Source organism: Pseudorca crassidens, chromosome 5 (assembly GCF_039906515.1).
Source record: "Pseudorca crassidens isolate mPseCra1 chromosome 5, mPseCra1.hap1, whole genome shotgun sequence".
Lineage (NCBI taxonomy): Eukaryota > Metazoa > Chordata > Mammalia > Artiodactyla > Delphinidae > Pseudorca > Pseudorca crassidens.
This window is the reverse complement of record NC_090300.1, coordinates 20,072,802-20,083,108: the sequence shown is the minus strand read 5'-3', so window position 1 is coordinate 20,083,108 and position 10,307 is coordinate 20,072,802.

The following is a 10,307-nucleotide window of genomic DNA, read 5'->3' as shown; positions in this document are numbered from 1 at the left end:
TTCAACACAACCACTCCTGCCCCTGCCCCGTTCCCTTGAGAAAAACCTACTCCTGACTTCACCCTCCCTTACCCCATGACAGAGGATCTGTGAACTCCCAATTGCTTCTACCGTTGCTGGAAATACTTAGTGTCTCTCAGCACAAATGCAGCTTAACGTTTTGTGGCTTTATTGGCCACACTGTTGTCTAGATGGTAAGAAAATATATTTTGCACAGTAGTTATTGCTACGTTAGAGGTTCTTACTTTCTGTGACCATGAAAATGAGTACTGAGATTCCCAGAGCTTAAAAATCAACAACCCAAAGCACATCTAATTGAAAAGGAAATAAATTCTCTCTTGCAGGCCCTTTGTCATGGGATCAGATGTATTTGCCCTGTGAATCTTCAGATAAAAGAATTATTCAAGGGCATGCTGTGAGGACATGCTTGCGTCTGCTGTAACTACTGATAGAATATACAAAGTAGTCAATAGAAATAGATAGAATATACAAAGTAGTCAAAGAAAATGATGGTGGCATTCAGACTATGGATTGTGCTAACGCAGATGTGTAGATTGTTTAAGTCACGTGAAAGTTTGTGGACTTGGAAATTTTTATTTGGCAAACAATCGGCAGAGCTGATATATATATATATATATATATATATATATATATATATATATAACTGCCGTTTTGAGAAAAACTGGACAGTGGTTTTCAGCTTAAGTGAAGATAGTGAAGATATCACTTTACTCAGGAAGTGCAGCCCTTGTGAAAAAGCAAAGTAGGTGATGATCTGTGTGATGTGGTTGGAAGATGAGGCAACCCACATCTCTGAGATTTTCTTCTGCTAACAGCGTGTGCCTTAAATTCCACTGTGAGAGACGGAACTCTCGATTTGAATATCTCTGCTGAGAGGGCATAGCCAACTGACCAGAGTCAGTTTAAGCATAATTTGTTACTGGCCATTTCCAGTTTCTGTGGAAGGAAAAATCCACCATTGAACGATTGTAGGAAAAGAAGAAAAGACATTAATTACATGCTTTCCATGTATAAACCACCGTACATTTATCTCCCTTAATCTTTACCGGAAATATGAACTGTACAGGGTTGCAGGGCTTGCTACCACTAACCTACAGAATGCTTTTGTACAAATGGGAAAAGACTCCTGGAAACCTGGAAAGATAACGTCATAAGGCACATGGCTTAGTGAGGGGAGTGCAGGCTGGCTTTTAGTATCAACTCACACTTCTGTCCGGTACACAAGTTTTACCCCTGCTCACGATGCTCTAGAAGTAGGTATTGTCACAATGAGAAAATGGAGGCTCGGGGGCTAAGTGTCCTTCACAAGGGCAGATAGTAAGCGTGGGTCAATCAAGATTTGAACCTTGGTCTATTAGATTTCAAACTTGGAATTTGTTTTTTCATCTTTAAAATTGGAATAAAATTATATTTATCTCATAGGATTGTCATGGGAGGTTAAAGAAGATGACTTATATAAAGTTTTTCACATAGTACCTAGAACACTATATCATATTAAACTATACTACCTTCTGTAGATATTTAGACTGACAAGGTTAACAGCTGGTTCTGGAACCTTTCCTCTAGTTTTGGAAACACCTCAGGATTTGATCCTTGGTCAATCCTCCCTGCAAGACTAACTCAAAGACTTGCTTAAGAGTTTATCCATACCATATCCAAAATAAATGAAAATCTACCCAATGACTATGTTCTGAATCAAGCACTTATATTACCACATCATTGAGATGGTGTGATGAGTGACCTGAGGTGATGAGAATCAGGCTACTTATTCGCACCTGAATGAGGGAGAAGGGTCATAGTTCACTATCTAGGAATGGGGAAGGAGCCATTCAGCTGTTGTCTTCCCTGAGTTGAAGCGGTCCTTTTGTACTCAGTCTGCCTCTTGTGACCACACATATGCCCCAGATGTAAAATGACTGGAGTGTCAGATGCTATGACTGGGAATCATGAGACCTCCCACGTGCTGTTTCTGTGCAGGCCTGTTGTTTCCTGTCTTGTCTTAAAGTCAAATATACTTAGGGCTGAGTGAAGCCCACTTTGCCTTTAGGGTTTGATTGTCATCTAAACCCAAGACTACAGTTTCTAGTAAAGCAATGAAAATGCTGCATTAGATTACTGGGCAGAGTAGAGGACAAAAGGCAGGAATCAAAAGAGAACATCTCTGAGGAGAGAGATAGATCCTCAGATAAATTAAGAAATACTCTGATTTCAAGACAATGGATCCATGCAGGTGAGAGGGAATCCTAACAAGGAAGCCCTTGGTGCCCTCTGCTTTGCCATAAGCAAAAGACATTTGCCCAGCAGCTCCAGTAAGAGGGCCACACTTGTATGTTAGCTGGATCACAACTGCCAACTTCAGTCTTTGTATTGTAACATGTTAGAGCAGGGTAGAGCTATAAAGCAATAGTTATTATCTGCTTACTCTGTGCCCGAAGTTGTCTTTGGTACAATCTCTTGTAATTATCAAAAAAAACAAAACCAGAGGAGTGGTATTTTTTTCATTTTATAGGTGAGGGCACTGAAGCTCAATGGCAATAAATGAATTGCTCAAAGGAGGTCAGAGGAAATGGTGGAGTTAGTGCTGAAGCCTGGGTTGACTGATGCCAAAGTTCTTGCCTTTCTTACTCCACCAGGTTACTTCTAAAATATTAATGATATTCATTTTCACTGGTGATATGTTTTATCCAAAAATCTATAACCATTTATAGATGACTTTTATTGAGTGCTTACTATGTGCTAGGCATTGTGCTTTTAAAAACATTGTCTCATTTTATGCTCATGATACATCTGGCAGGTAGACCCCACTATCTCTTTTCACAGATGAGGAAACTGACTGAGAGAAATTAATTAAACTGCCCCAAATCACACACTATGTAGTCACACAGCTACACAGTGGTGAAGTCGTATGTGAAAAAATCTAGAACTCCTGCTGCAAATGGATTATGAATTCCTCTAGGCAGGAACCAGATCACGACATGTGAAAATCTCCTTAAGATGTTCAAGATAGTGGGCATCAATGAAGGTCATTGAATGGACTGTGACAGAACCTGGCTTTCCCAGGGAGTTAAAGTCTGAAAATCGGACTGGTCCATTAGTTATAATAGAAAAACACTGGAAACAACCCGGATGCTCATCAACAGAGGATGGATGGAATAAACTAGGTATGCCCAAATAGTGGGCATGCTTAAGGAAGCATGCCAAGCTTAAGGAAGTTAGGAATATCTCTCTATATTTTTATGGAGCTATTGCCAAAATATATTGTTAGTTGAAAATTTTTTAAAAACCTAGCAAGTTGTACAAGGGTGTGGATATTATGTTACATTTTGTGCAATGAATGTATATCTGTATATGATTTAATATATAGATGTTTAAAGTAAAAACTAATAAGTATGTTACCTGTGAGGGAGAGAGGAAACAGGGTAGGGGCAGGGATGGAAACTAAACTTCTCTAAAACTGAATATGCTTTATTTTGTGGTTTTGATTTTGAAATCATACTTATATTTCACACAATTTAAAAAAGTAAAATCAAAAGCAATCCCTAAAAATAATGGTTATCAAAACTAGAAACAAATGAACCAAACTATATATCAAGTAGCCATCGATGACATGGGGAAAGATTCACTTCAAGTGGCTTTAAACCATAGTATTTTGACTGTACATTCTAATGATAAGAAAGAAAACCACAAAGAAATTTTTAAATGCATTCAGTAGGTTTGTTATTACTAGAAATATTGTTATTGTTATTTTGAAACTATTAAATATATTGAAATAAAGCAAATAATGAATTCTATTAATGTTCTCATGAGCCAAGATATTTTCAGAGGAAAAGATATATAAATATAAAACCAAGGAATTTAAGTAAAAATACTGGAATTTTTTATTTGAATTGGTGAAAATATCAGCGTGAACTTAGGAATGATGTTTATTTTTCTAAAAAATAGATATTTTCTCACTTGTTCCACTAAAAAATCCTAGAAGCATTGAACACCAGGCAACCATGAACATTCCTGGTGCTCAGACTGTGGTTTACAAATATGTATTTCCCATTAAAAGGAACTAAGACTCCTTGGAGAATTGCTGATTCCAGGTCTGGAGGAGGAAATATACAAGATGAATTCTGAGCATTACTGTTGTGCCTGAAAGCAAAGAAACTGTCAAAGAAAACTGGGTGGTGTCAAAAGAACACAGGAGCAAACTTGAAGGAGCTCCCATTGGTCAGTATCAGGAGAACCCAGGTACCAAAAAGCCAAAATAATAATAATAATAATTGCTAAGAACTGAAAATGTTAAATAAAATATTTAAAAGTCAATGAATTTATGATGATATTAAAAAATAAAAGCCCAATTGTCATTCTTGGAGTTTGCTGGAATACTGACTCATTACTCGGAAAATTGAGAAGCAAAGAAAGACTTAAGCATGTATCCTGCCTTTCCTGTAAGGACTAAATTTTAAGGCATCCAAATAGTGGATGAAGAAGCTTTTCTTAATAGAAGAAGAAAATATAAGCTTTAAAAAGAATTTCATTTTGAAATTCTTAGGGAAGTAATAGATTTAGGCAATGATGATTAACTGTAATAACCTTTACATGAAAAGCTGGTGTGTGTGGGGATGGGGTTACACTAGATGGATGAAACTGACAGCATGCAAACCCAGTGATCAGTCTGAGCATTACTCAGAGCGTGACATCCAGACACTATGGTTTTCTATAGTCGGAAGTATATAGCACCAAGAAAAAAAGTTTTGAATCATTAACTATGAACTTACAGGAAATATGGGAGATTAAGAAGCATGTTGAGGAGTTCATGAAGATAGAATCAGCCAAATCCAGAATGTGAGAAGTCCTAAGAAAAAATGACCAGTTTTCTTTTTTCTTTTTTTTGAATTTAATTTATTTTTTTATACAGCAGGTTCTTATTAGTCATCAATTTTATACACATCAGTGTACACGTCAGTCTCAGTCACCCAATTCATCACACCACAGCCCCCACCCCCCACTGCGTTCCCCCCTTTGTGTCCATACATTTGTTCTCTATATCTGTCTCTCTATTTCTGCCCTGCAAACTGGTTCATCTGTACCATTTTTCTAGGTTCCACATATACGTGTTAATATACGATATTTGTTTTTCTCTTTCTGACTTACTTCACTCTGTATGACAGTCTCTAGATTCATCCACATCTCTGCAAATGACCCAATTTCATTCCTTTTCACGGCTGAGTAATATTCCATTGCATATATGTACCACATCTTCTTTATGCATTCATCCGTCCATGGGCATTTAGGTTGCTTCCATGACCTGGCTATTGTAAATAGCGCAGCAATGAACATTGGGGTGCATGTGTCTTTAGAATTATGGTTTTCTCTGGGTATATGCCCAGTAGTGGGATTGCTGGGTCAGATGGTAATTCTATTTTTAGTTTTTTAAGGAACCTCCATACTGTTCTCCATAATGGCTGTATCAATTTACATTCCCACCAACAGTGCAAGAGGGTTCCCTTTTCTCCACACCCTCTCCAGCATTTGTTGTTTATAGATTTTCTGATGATGCCCATTCTAACTGGTGTGAGGTGATATCTCATTGTAGTTTTGATTTGCATTTCTTTAATAATTACTGATGTTGAGCAACTTTTCATGTGCCTCTTGTCCATCTGTATGTCCTCTTTGGAAAAATGTCTATTTAGGTCTTCTGCCCATTTTTGGATTGGGTTGTTTGTTTTCTTAATATTGAGTTGCATGAGCTGTTTATATGTTTTGGAGATTAATCCTTTGTAACTTGCTTCATTTGCAAATATTTTCTCCCATACTGAGGGTTTTCTTTTCATCTTGTTTGTAGTCTCCTTTGCTTTGCAAAAGCTTTTAAGTTTCATTAGGTCTCATTTGTTTATTTTTGTTTTTATTTCCATTACTGTAGGAGGTGGATCAAAAAAGATCTTGCTGTGATTTATGTCAAAGAGTGTTCTTCCTATTATTTCCTCTAAGAGTTTTATAGTGCCTGGTCTTACATTTAGGTCTCTAATCCATTTTGAGTTTATTTTTGTGTATCGTGTTAGGGAGTTTTCTAATTTCATTCTTTTATATGTTGCTGCCCAGCTTCACTTACTGAAGAGATTGTCTTTTCTCCATTTTATATCCTTGCCTCCTTTGTCATAGATTAGGTGACCAGAGGTGCGTGAGTTTATCTCTGGGATTTCTATCCTGTTCCATTGATCTATATTTCTGCTTTTGTGCCAGTACCATATAGTCTTCATTACTGTAGCTTTGTAGTATAGTCTGAAGTCAGGAAGTCTGATTCCTCCAGCTCAATTTTTTTCCCTCAAGACTGCTTTGGCTATGCGGGGTCTTTTGTGTCTCCATACAAATTTTAAGATTCTTTGTTCTAGTTCTATAAAAAATGCCATTGGTAATTTCATGGGGATTGCATTGAATCTGTACATTGTTTTGTGTAGTATAGTCATTTTCACAATATTGATTCTTCCAATCCAAGAATATGGAATATCTCTCCATCTGTTGGTATCACCTTTAATTTCTTTTAACAGTATTTTATAGTTTTCTGCATCCAGTTCTTTTGTCTCCCTAGGTAGGTTTATCTTTAGGTATTTTATTCTTTTTGTTGCAGTGGTAAATGGGAATGTTTCCTTAATTTCTCTTTCAGATTTTTCATCATTAGTGTATAGGAATGCAAGAGATGTCTGTGCATTAATTTTGCATCCTGCAACTTTACCAAATTCATTGATTAGCTCTAGTAGTTCTCTGGTGGCATCTTTAGGATTTTCTATGTATAGTATCATGTCATGTGCAGTGACAGTTTTACTTCTTCTTTTCCAATTTGTATTCCTTTTATGTCTTTTTCTTCTCTGATTGCCATGGCTAGGACTTCCAAAACTATGTTGAATAATAGCGGTGAGAGTGGACATCCTTGTCTTGTTCCTGATCGTAGAGGAAAGCTTTCAGTTTTTCACCATTGAGAATGATGTTTGGTGTGGGTTTGTCATATATGGTCTTTATTATGTTGAGATAGGTTCCCTCTATGCCCACTTTCTGGAGAGTTTTTATCAAAAATAGGTGTTGAATTTTGTCAAAAGCTTTTTCTGCATCTACTGAGATGACCATATGGTTTTTCTTGTTCAATTTGTTAATTTGGTGTACCACATTGATTGCTTTCGGTATATTGAAAAATCCTTGCATCCCTGGGATGAATCCCAGTTGATCATGGTGTATGCTCCTTTTAGTGTGTTGTTGGATTCTGTTTGCTAGTATTTTGTTGAAGATTTTTGCATCTATATTGATCAGTGATATTGGGCTGTAATTTTCTATTTTTGTAGTATCTTTGTCTGGTTTTGGTATCAGGGTGATGGTGGCCTCACAGAATGAGTTTGGGAGTTTTCCTTCCTCTGCAGTTTGTTTTTCTAAGTCTTCCTGGTTCAGTCTTGAGAGGTTATACCTTTCTAAGAACTTGTCCATTTCTTCCAGGTTGTCGGTTTTATTGGCATAGAGTTGCTTGTAGTAATCTCTTATAATCCTTCGCATTTCTGCAGTGCCAGTTGTGATTTTTCCTTTTTTCGTTTCTTATTTTATTGATTTGAGTCCTCTCCCTCTTTTTCTTGATTAGTCTGGCTAATGGTTTATCAATGTTGTTTATCTTCTCAAAGAACCAGCTTTTAGTTTCATTGATCTTTTCTATTGTTTTCTTTGTTTCTATTTCATTTATGTCTGTTCTGATCTTTATGATTTCTTTCCTTCTGCTAACTTTGGGTTTTGTTTGTTCCTCTTTATCTAGTTCCTTTAGGTGTAAGGTTAGATTGCTTATTTGAGATTTTTCTTGTTTCTTGAGGTAGGCTTGTGTAGCTATAAACTTCCCTCTTGGAACTGCTTTTGCTGCATCCCATAGGTTTTGAATCATTGTGTTTTCATTGTCATTTGTCACTAGGTATTTTTTGATTTACTCTTTGATTTCTTCAGTGATCTCTTGGTTATTTATTAACGTACTGTTTAGCTTCCATGTGTTTGTGCTTTTTATGTTTTTTTCCTCTGTAATTGATTTCTAATCTCATAGTGTTGTAGTCAGAAAAGATGCTTGATACGATTTCAGTTTTCTTAAATTTACTGAGGCCTGATTTGTGACCCAAGATGTGATCTATCCTGGAGAATGTTCCGTGCACACTTGAGAAGAAAGTGTAATCTTCTGTTTTTGGATGGAATGTCCTATAAATATCAGTTAAAAGTATCTGGTCTATTGTGTCATTTAAAGCTTGTGTTTCCTTATTAATTTTCTGTTTGGATGATCTGTCCATTGGTGTAAGTGAGGTGTTAAAGTCCCCCACTATTATTGTGTTACTGTCGATTTCCTCTTTAGAGATGTTAGCAGTTGCCTTATGTATTGAGGTGCTCCTATGTTGGGTGCATATATATTTATAATTGTGATATCTTCTTGGACTGATCCCTTGATCATTATGTAGTGTCCTTCCTTGTCTCTTGTGACATTCTTTATTTTAAAGTCTATTTTATCTGATATGAGTATTGCTCCTCCAGCTTTCTTTTGATTTCCATTTGCATGGAATATCTTTTTCCATCCCCTCACTTTCAGTCTGAATGTGTCCCTAGGTCTGAAGTGGGTCTCTTGTAGACAGCATATATATGAGTCTTGTTTTTGGATCCATCAGCAAGCCTGTGTCTTTTGGTTGGAATATTTAATCCATTCACGTTTAAGGTAATTATCAATATGTATATTCTTATTACCATTTTCTTAATTGTTTTGGGTTTGTTTTTGTAGGTCCTTTTCTTCTCTTGTGTTTCCCACTTAGAGAAGTTCCTTTAGCATTTGTTGTAGAGCTGGTTTGGTGGTGCTGAATTCTCTTAGCTTTTGCTTGTCTCTAAAGCTTTTGATTTCTCCAATGAATCTGAATGAGATCCCTGCCGGGTAGAGTAATCTTGGTTGTAGGTTCTTCCCTTTCATCACTTTAAGTATATCATGCCACTCCCTTCTGGCATGTAGAGTTTCTGCTGAGAAATCAGCTGTTAACCTTATGGGATTTCCCTTGTATGTTATTTGTTGTTTTTCCCTTGCTGCTTTCAGTAATTTCTCTTTGTCTTCAAATTTTGCCAATTTGATCACTATGTGTCTTGGCGTGTTTCTCCTTGGGTTTATCCTGTATGGGACTCTCTGTACTTCCTGGACTTGGGTGGCTATTTCCTTTCCCATGTCAGGGAAGTTTTTGACTATAATCTCTTCAAATATTTTCTCGGGTTCTTTCTCTCCCTCTTCTCCTTCTGGGACCCCTATGACGTGAATGTTGTTGCATTTAATATTGTCCCAGAGGTCTCTTAGGCTGTCTTCATTTCTTTTCATTCTTTTTTCTTTATTCTGTTCCGCAGCAGTGAATTCCACCATTCTGTCTTCCAGGTCACTTATCCATTCCTTTGCCTCAGTTATTCTGCTATTGATTTTTTCTAGTTTATTTTTCATTTCAGTTATTGTGTTGTTCATCTCTGTTTGTTTGTTCTTTAATTCTTCTAGATCTTTCATTTCTTGCATCTTCTCGATCTTTGCCTCCATTCTTTTTCTGAGGTCCAGGATCATCTTCACCATCGTTATTCTAAATTCTTTCCTGGAAGGTTGCCTATCTCCACTTCATTTAGCTGTTTTTTGGGGGTTTTATCTTGTTTCTTCATCTGGTACATAGACCTCTACCTTTTCATCTGGTCTATATTTCTGTGAATGTGGTTTTTTCCCACAGGCTGCACGTTTGTAGTTCTTCTTGCTTCTGCTGTCTTCCCTCTGGTGGATGAGGCTATCTAAGAGGCTTGTGCAAGTTTCGCGATGGGAGGGACTGGTGGTGGGTAGAGCTGGCTGTTGCTTTGGTGGGCCAAGCTTAGTAAAACTTTAATCCACTTGTCTGCTGATGGGCGGGGCTGGGTTCCCTCCCTGTTGGTTGTTTGGCCTGAGGTGACCCAACACTGGAGCCTACCCAGGCTCTTTTTGGGGCTAATGGCAGACTCTGGGAGGGCTCACGCCAAGGAGTATTTCTCAGAAGTTCTGCTGCCAGTGTCCTCGTCCTCACGGTGACACACAGCCATCCCCTGCCTCTGCAGGAGATCCTCCAACACTAGCAGGTAAGTCTGGTTCAGTCTCCTGTGGGGTCACTGCTCCTCCCCCTGGGTCCCAATGAGCTCACTATTTTGTGTGTGCCCTCCAAGAATAGAGTCTCTGTTCCCCCAGTCCTGTTGAAGTCCTGCAATGAAATCCCACTAGATTTCAAAGTCTGATTCTCTAGGAATTCCTCCTCCTG